This window comes from Trachemys scripta, chromosome 1, assembly GCF_013100865.1.
Source record: "Trachemys scripta elegans isolate TJP31775 chromosome 1, CAS_Tse_1.0, whole genome shotgun sequence".
NCBI lineage: Eukaryota > Metazoa > Chordata > Testudines > Emydidae > Trachemys > Trachemys scripta.
In genome coordinates this window covers 320440720-320447717 of record NC_048298.1, presented here as the reverse complement: position 1 = coordinate 320447717, position 6998 = coordinate 320440720, and positions in this window count along the sequence as shown.

Below are 6998 nucleotides of genomic sequence, written 5' to 3'. Positions count from 1 at the left end.
CAAGCTGTCCCAGACCAGGATCTGCCCTCACCTGGACTCTGTCTCTGTTCCATTTATCTGAACAGGGCTCATTACTTTAGCTGGGGTTTGCCTAGGGTACGTCTTTCCTCAGGCCACATCTCTCCATAACCACACTCCATATAGGGGCAATCATGATACTGATGATCTGGGCACCCACATAAAAAACAACCCCCCACTGCTGGCTGAGTGGGTGCTGGCCCTGGGTCTAATATTTGAGGTAGCCCTTCCCTGTGTGGCTGATCTGCTCCTACTCCCTTGCATTCCTGTAGAGATGCCCACAGAGGTCCCAGGGGTCTCTGTGTGGGCTGGGGCATGAGATGCTGGGATTTCCCAATGGAGGCCAGACTAAGGCCGAACAACCCGTTGGGCCCCTCAGAGGCTGGTGCTGCTGAGACCATATTGTGCGATCGCTGATTTACCTGGGTGAGTTTTTCCTTGAGTCAAGGGGCTCAGGCAGTTGCTCATGTGATGTTGCCAGAGCTTTTTCTGCAGCTAGATTATTTTCCATCAGATAGCACTAGGGAGAGACTCTGGTCAGTGTTTGAGCACCCAGTCTCTATCCCCAGCTGGATGTACGCAGACGAACTGCTCCACCACAATGAGCTCGGCCACCTCAACTCCATCCCGAGTCACCTGGTTTCAGGTCTTCAGCCCAGGTCTCTTAATTTCTGGGCTACCATGCGAGGCTGGGGATATTTCTCACCACGGAACTTCTCTCAGAAGTTCCTCTTCCAGAATGTCAAGGTGGTCGAGTACTATCACTTTCACCTGGGCATAGTCTTGGGCAAATACTGCGTTCAGCTCCCTATATGGGCCTGCGCTGGTCCCGTTAGGTAAGCTCGGCCACCACTGGCTAGGTGGCCACTGGGCTGCCATTGCCTCTCATTCAGACATTAGCAGGAAAGCCTGCAGGCTGTCCTTGGAGCCCATCTTTGTGAGATTCACTGGCAAAGGCAAGACCATGGGGCCTATAGCCCCGGGAGGAGAAACCCCAGGAGATCCTGTGGCTGCATTAGGACCAGTACCTGTTGGACCAGTCTTTGCTGCTGTTCCTATTGTTGCACCCCCAAGCCCTGGACCAGTGTTGCTGCTGGGCAGCCATGTGTTGCAAGAGTTGTTGCTGCTGCTGTTGCTGCGCTGCCTGTTGCTGCTGCTGGTTCTCACTTATCCACGGGACAGGATGCTCTAGATCAGGGGTGGCCAAACTTACTGACCCTCCGAGCTGCATATGACAATCTTCAGAAGTTTGAGAGCTGGGGCATGCCTGCTGTGGCTTGGAGCTTCTGCCACATGGGAGGCACCTACCAGGGCTCAGGGCTTCAGCCCCACTACTGCTGAAGCCCTGAGCTCCTCCTCACCATGCAGAAGCCCCTACCCCACCACCCTGCTTCAAGGCAAAGGTCCTGAGCCCTCCCCCAACCCCTCCCCCAAGTCAGGTAGGTGGAGAATGGGGGTAGGAGAGGCTCCACAAGCCGTATTTTAACTGTAAAAGAATTGCATGCAACTAGCGAGCAACACTTTGGCCACTCCAGCTCTAGATCCATGTTGTCTGTCCTACCAACCAATGCCTTTAGGTCTAGGGTGTTTGACCATCTGCGTCAGTCAGTCCTCCCTTCTCTCTAGGCATGGGAAGGGTGCCAGCATTCTCCACCAGTTGTGAAGGTGTTGACTCACTGCTGGCTCCTCCTTGTGGCCAAGCCTACATAGTAGCTGTCTCCCTGCTGGGTCTCCTGATGATGGCTGCTCCACCTCTTCAGTGACCTGCAATCACTTTAAAAGTTTCTCCCCTTCCAGAGTAGTCAAAAAGCAAGGGGGAATTATGCAAATAAATTGTTAATAAGAAGTAAAAGGAAATGATTCCCTCTCAGGGTGCATCAGCATCAGGCTGGGGCCATCAGGCAGTGGTCATCTGGAAAGCTCCTTCCTTCAGTCGGCCCTTTCCTCAGAAGCGGAGGACTCTGTTCTATTCTGTTCTCTGGTCTGCCAACAGGTGAGCTGCTCTGCTCCCCCCTTTTAAGCTCCTCCTCCAGTCTATGCATGTCCTGCAGATGTGGTGGGGTGGAGCTGCATGAGCCCAGAACAACTCCTCAGCTCCCTTGTTGCCCAGTGTGGGCTCTGTGTACCCCATCACAGTGGTAAATAATGATTCAGACACGTCAGTTATAAAAACCAACCTGGATCACTTAGCATGGTGGACTCATCTGAACAACATGCATTTTAACAGAGCCAAATGCAAGGTAGTACTTCTGTGGGGAAAAGGAATGTAGGCCACACTTACAAGATGGGGGACTGTATCCTGGAATGCAGCAACACTGAACGACTTAGGGTCAGAGCAGGTAACCAGCTTAGAACAAGCTTCAAGAGTGAGTCTGTATGTGAAAAGGCAGGTGCATACTTGGATGTATAAGCAGGGGAATATCAAGTAAGGGTACGGAGGATGGTATTCCCATGGTGTGTGGCATCAGTGGGACCATTACTGGAATAATGTGTCCAGTTCAGGTGTCCACATTTCAGAAAAGGATATTGAAAAACTGGAAAGCATTCAGAAACAAGGTACAAGACTAATTTGATATTTGGAAAATATGCCTTATAGTGAGAGACTAATATTTGATTTGATTTCAGTCTACAAGTAACTACACGGAGATGAGATTTCTGATAGTAGACAGCTCTTTAATTTGGCAAAAAAAAAGGCATAACAAGAGCCAGTGATGGGAAGCTGAAACTAGACAAATTCAAACTAGAACTAAAGTGCAAATTTTTAACAAGGAGAATAATCACCCATTGAAACAACTTACCTAGGGACATGGTTGATGCTCCATCACTTGAAGTCTTTAAATTAAGACTGGATTTCTACCTAAAATATATGTTAGTTCAAACAGAAATTATGGGTTTGATGCAGTAATTACTGGATGAGGTTGTTTGGCCTGTATTATGTAGGAGGTGAGACTACATGATCATAATGGTCCCTTCTGGCCTTAACATTTATGAATCTATTAATATAATATGGAGATGAATGTATTAATGATGAGGACTGCCACAAATGTGGAAACTCTGTGGTATGTTCCTGGCCCACAGACTAACCTTTGGCCATTCCCACAATGCATTGCCAAGGACCGTGCATGAGAGCCCTTTTAAAGGATATTTTAATACTCTGGAGTTCGCAGGTGACACTAACTTTGTTTCTGATTGTGAGTGCTGGTTTATACCGTGTGATATTTCCATGTTATTTCATCTCTTTATTTATTTGTTTTTTATTTTATTTTGCATTCAGATTTGTAATCAGGTGAGGAAACGTCACCTTCCTGGCTGTGATTATGAAAGCATAAGCCTTCAAAAACAGTACTCTAAAATGCCTTTTGAGTGGATTTAGCATTTACAAAGGAATTACTCATAGCGCACTCGGCAGCAGGAATGAAAGCCTTTTCTAAATTGTCGGGGAAGATGTTTTGTTCACTCTTTTATTTTTTTTTATTTTTTGAGCCTGAGAGGTTTTTGACATTAGATGACTGTTTTGATGTGGTTTCTGCAGAGGATGCTAATTTTAAAGGGCGGGGGAAGGTAATGGAATTTATCAGCTGGAGGAAAATTACTCATCACTCACCATAACTGAGGGAAGACCAAAAACTTGGAATCGTCAAAAGAATTGACTCAATAGAAGCTCAAACCTTGTCATGCTTTGACCCCAGAAAACTGCTTTGCCATATGTGCAGGCATAGATAAATCACTGAAAGAGGAAATAAAATTTAGACTCCTGGCACTACACAGGTTAACAGATGAGTTTCAATGTAGTGTTTTTAGACTTATCTGTAAAATCAGAGTGTGTGTTTCAATGTTGTAATATGGATGTGTTGAAATGGGTTGTATTTAAAACTCTGGTATCCGCTATTAGTATTATTTGTACTATGGTGGTACCCAGAGGCCCAAGTCAGGATTGAGGCCCCACTGTGTTAGATGCATCGCTACAAATTGCCTTGGGAAGTCGATTTTCTCACCCAGGTCCATGAAGTGAGGGGAACACTATCTTGCTGCAGACAGTTGTACCAGTCCTATGCAGCTGCAAGGGAGGGCTAGTGGATTTTATAGTGGCTCCATGGGCTGGTCCACACTAACCCCCCACTTCGAACTAAGATACGCAACTTCAGCTACGTTATTCACATAGCTGAAGTCGAACTATCTTAGTTCGAACTTACCGCGGGTCCACACACAGCAGGCAGGCTCCCCCGTCGACTCCGCGTACTCTTCTCGCGGAGCAGGAGTACTAGCGTCAACGGCGAGCACTTCCGGGATCGATTTATTGCATCTAGACAAGACGCGATAAATCGATCCCAGAAGATTGATTGCTTACCGCCGGACCTGGAGGTAAGTATAGACGTACCCAATGACTGCGAAGCACTTCAGTGTCCTCTTTCTCAGAAAACGTTAGCTGCCTAAGGTGTTGTACGGGCACGTGAGGACAGATCTTGTGCCTGTGGTCCAAAATCCATTTGCCACCACTTGACGATTGCGAGCATTACAATTGCTATTCCAAGTAAATTGAATGTCTAGATGTCCCTAGAGGTCAACAAGCCCTTATCAACTTGAGCAGGTCTGGCCCTCTCCAGCAGAAGGCCGTGGCTAGCATACACACTGGCCCTTGCACTACACTCTGCTAGACGAGGTATTACTATTTGGAATTTTAAAATGATCCCCAAGTACAAGAACAGTTTCTGTCTGTCTTCATCTTTGTCTGTCTGACTCATTCCTGCAGGATGCCTACCACTATGTGCGGTGCCTGATGTGACGGTGACATAGAGTTGACCTTCGTCTGTGCAGCATTGCTGGCATTGTACTCCATGCTGATTCATGATCTCCCCTAAGGTGTTCACATAGCTATTGACCATATTCGGGGAGAGGATGGCTGCCTGGGCAATGCCCTAGGTGGGATGTCTGCAAACGGAGGCACAGGTGGATGATTTTTGACTCCCAAAGAATGCTGAAAGGGATTCCCTTCCCTTAGTCACTGTGAACGAATTGAATCCTTGAGCTGTGCTAGCCTCCATTTCTTTGTCATATACCTCCTCTCCTCCCACCAGGGATCGCGAGCAGCCCTGACAGGTAGCAGCATGTCTCCACCTACCAGGAAGCAATGAGGCAAGAAGACCTGTCAGCTTTGTCCGGTGCAAAGTCATCAACCTGCCCACCTGATTCCCTCTTCAAATTTCCCATCTCCTTTGCCTGGGAGGATAGAGCCTGCGTCAGTCCCTGCTTTAATTCTTGGCTGCATGTGCGTATGCTTTTACTAGCCCTAGCCCTCCTGTCTGTTTGAAAAAACAAAAGACTATGTAAACAAAGAGGAGAGAAGAAAAGGAAAGTTCAGGGAAATAATAATAATAATAATAATCTCTAGCTCTTAGCTATGCAGTGTTTTTCTAGCCATGTTGGTCCCAGGATATTAGAAAGACAAAAGGGGATAAGTTTCAGAGTAACAGCCGTGTTAGTCTGTATCCGCAAAAAGAAGAACAGGAGTACTTGTGGCACCTTAGAGACTAACAAATTTATTAGAGCATAAGCTTTCGTGGACTACAGCCCACTTCTTCGGATGCATAAGGTAATATCTTTTATTGGACCAACTGCTGGTGGTGAGAGACAATCTTTCAAGCTACACAGAGCTCTTCCTCGAGAGCTGCTGAGTGTCTGTGCACCCTGTTCTTATCACAGGTCCCTGACGCCTCCAGTCCATTGTCCTGCTGCAAAACCATGCTAAGTTCCCATGTTCAGCCCGCCTAAGCCTCCCTCTTAAGTGATAATTGTTAGGTTATTTGAGGTCCCAGTTATCTTTTCTGGGTCCTCTGTTGATATGTGTTGATTCCATCTGTTGATGGCTCATTCAGACCATCCCAGCCAGCCATGTGACCCAAATGCCTTCCCTCTCGTCCAGGAGAAGCACTTTAACCTTTCTGCACCACTGCAGAGCAATACCAAGCCAAATGGGTCAACTGACATGTACATTGTTCGTAAAAATATTACAGAGAATTCCTACATCCATCACACCAGCATCGTAGCTTCTGGGCAGCTTCTCCCACTTTGGGCTTTTTGTAGGGTTACCATATGTCCTCTTTTTCCCGGACATGACCGGCTTTTCGGCACTCAAACCCCCGTCCGGGGGGAATTGCTAAAACGCCGAACATGTCCAGGAAAATGGCGGCTCTGCTCCTCCCCTGATTCTTCGGCTCTGTTTAAGAGCCGAGCTGCTCCAGCGCTACCGGCTTCGGCCAGCCCCCTTGCCTCCGGACCCCAGCTGCCGGCTGGGCACTTCCCCTCCCGGGCTCTGGCGGCGCAGGGTCCGGAGGCATGGGGGCTGCCCAAAGCCGGTAGCGCTGGGGCAGCTCGGCTCTTAAACAGAGCCGAAGAGTCAGGGAAGGAGCAGAGCCACCAGCCGGGCGGCTCTGCTCCTCCCCGACTCTTCGGCTGTTTAAGAGCCGAGCACTACGGGCTTCAGGCAGCCCCCTTGCCTCCGGACCCCAGCCGCCGGACGGGCACTTCCCCTCCTGGTTCCGGCGGTGCAGGGTCCGGAGGCATGGGGGCTGCCCGAAGCCGGTAGCGCTCGGGCAGCCCGGCTCTGTTTAAGACCCGGGCTGTCCGAGCGCTACCGGCTTTGGGCAACCCCCATGTCCGGCTCTTAAGCAGAGCCGAAGAGTCAGGGGAGGAGCAGAGCTGCGGAGGCTCTGCTTCTCCGTTGATTCTTCGGCTCTGTTTAAGAGCCGGGCTGCCCGAGCGCTACCGGCTTCGGGCAGCCCCCATGCCTCCGGACCCTGCACCGCCGGAACCAGGAGGGGAAGTGCCCGTCCGGCGGCTGGGGTCCGGAGGCAAGGGGGCTGCCTGAAGCCCGTAGTGCTCGGCTCTTAAACAGCCGAAGAGTCGGGGAGGAGCAGAGCCGCCCGGCTGGTGGCTCTGCTCCTTCCCTGACTCTTCGGCTCTGTTTAAGAGCCGAGCTGCCC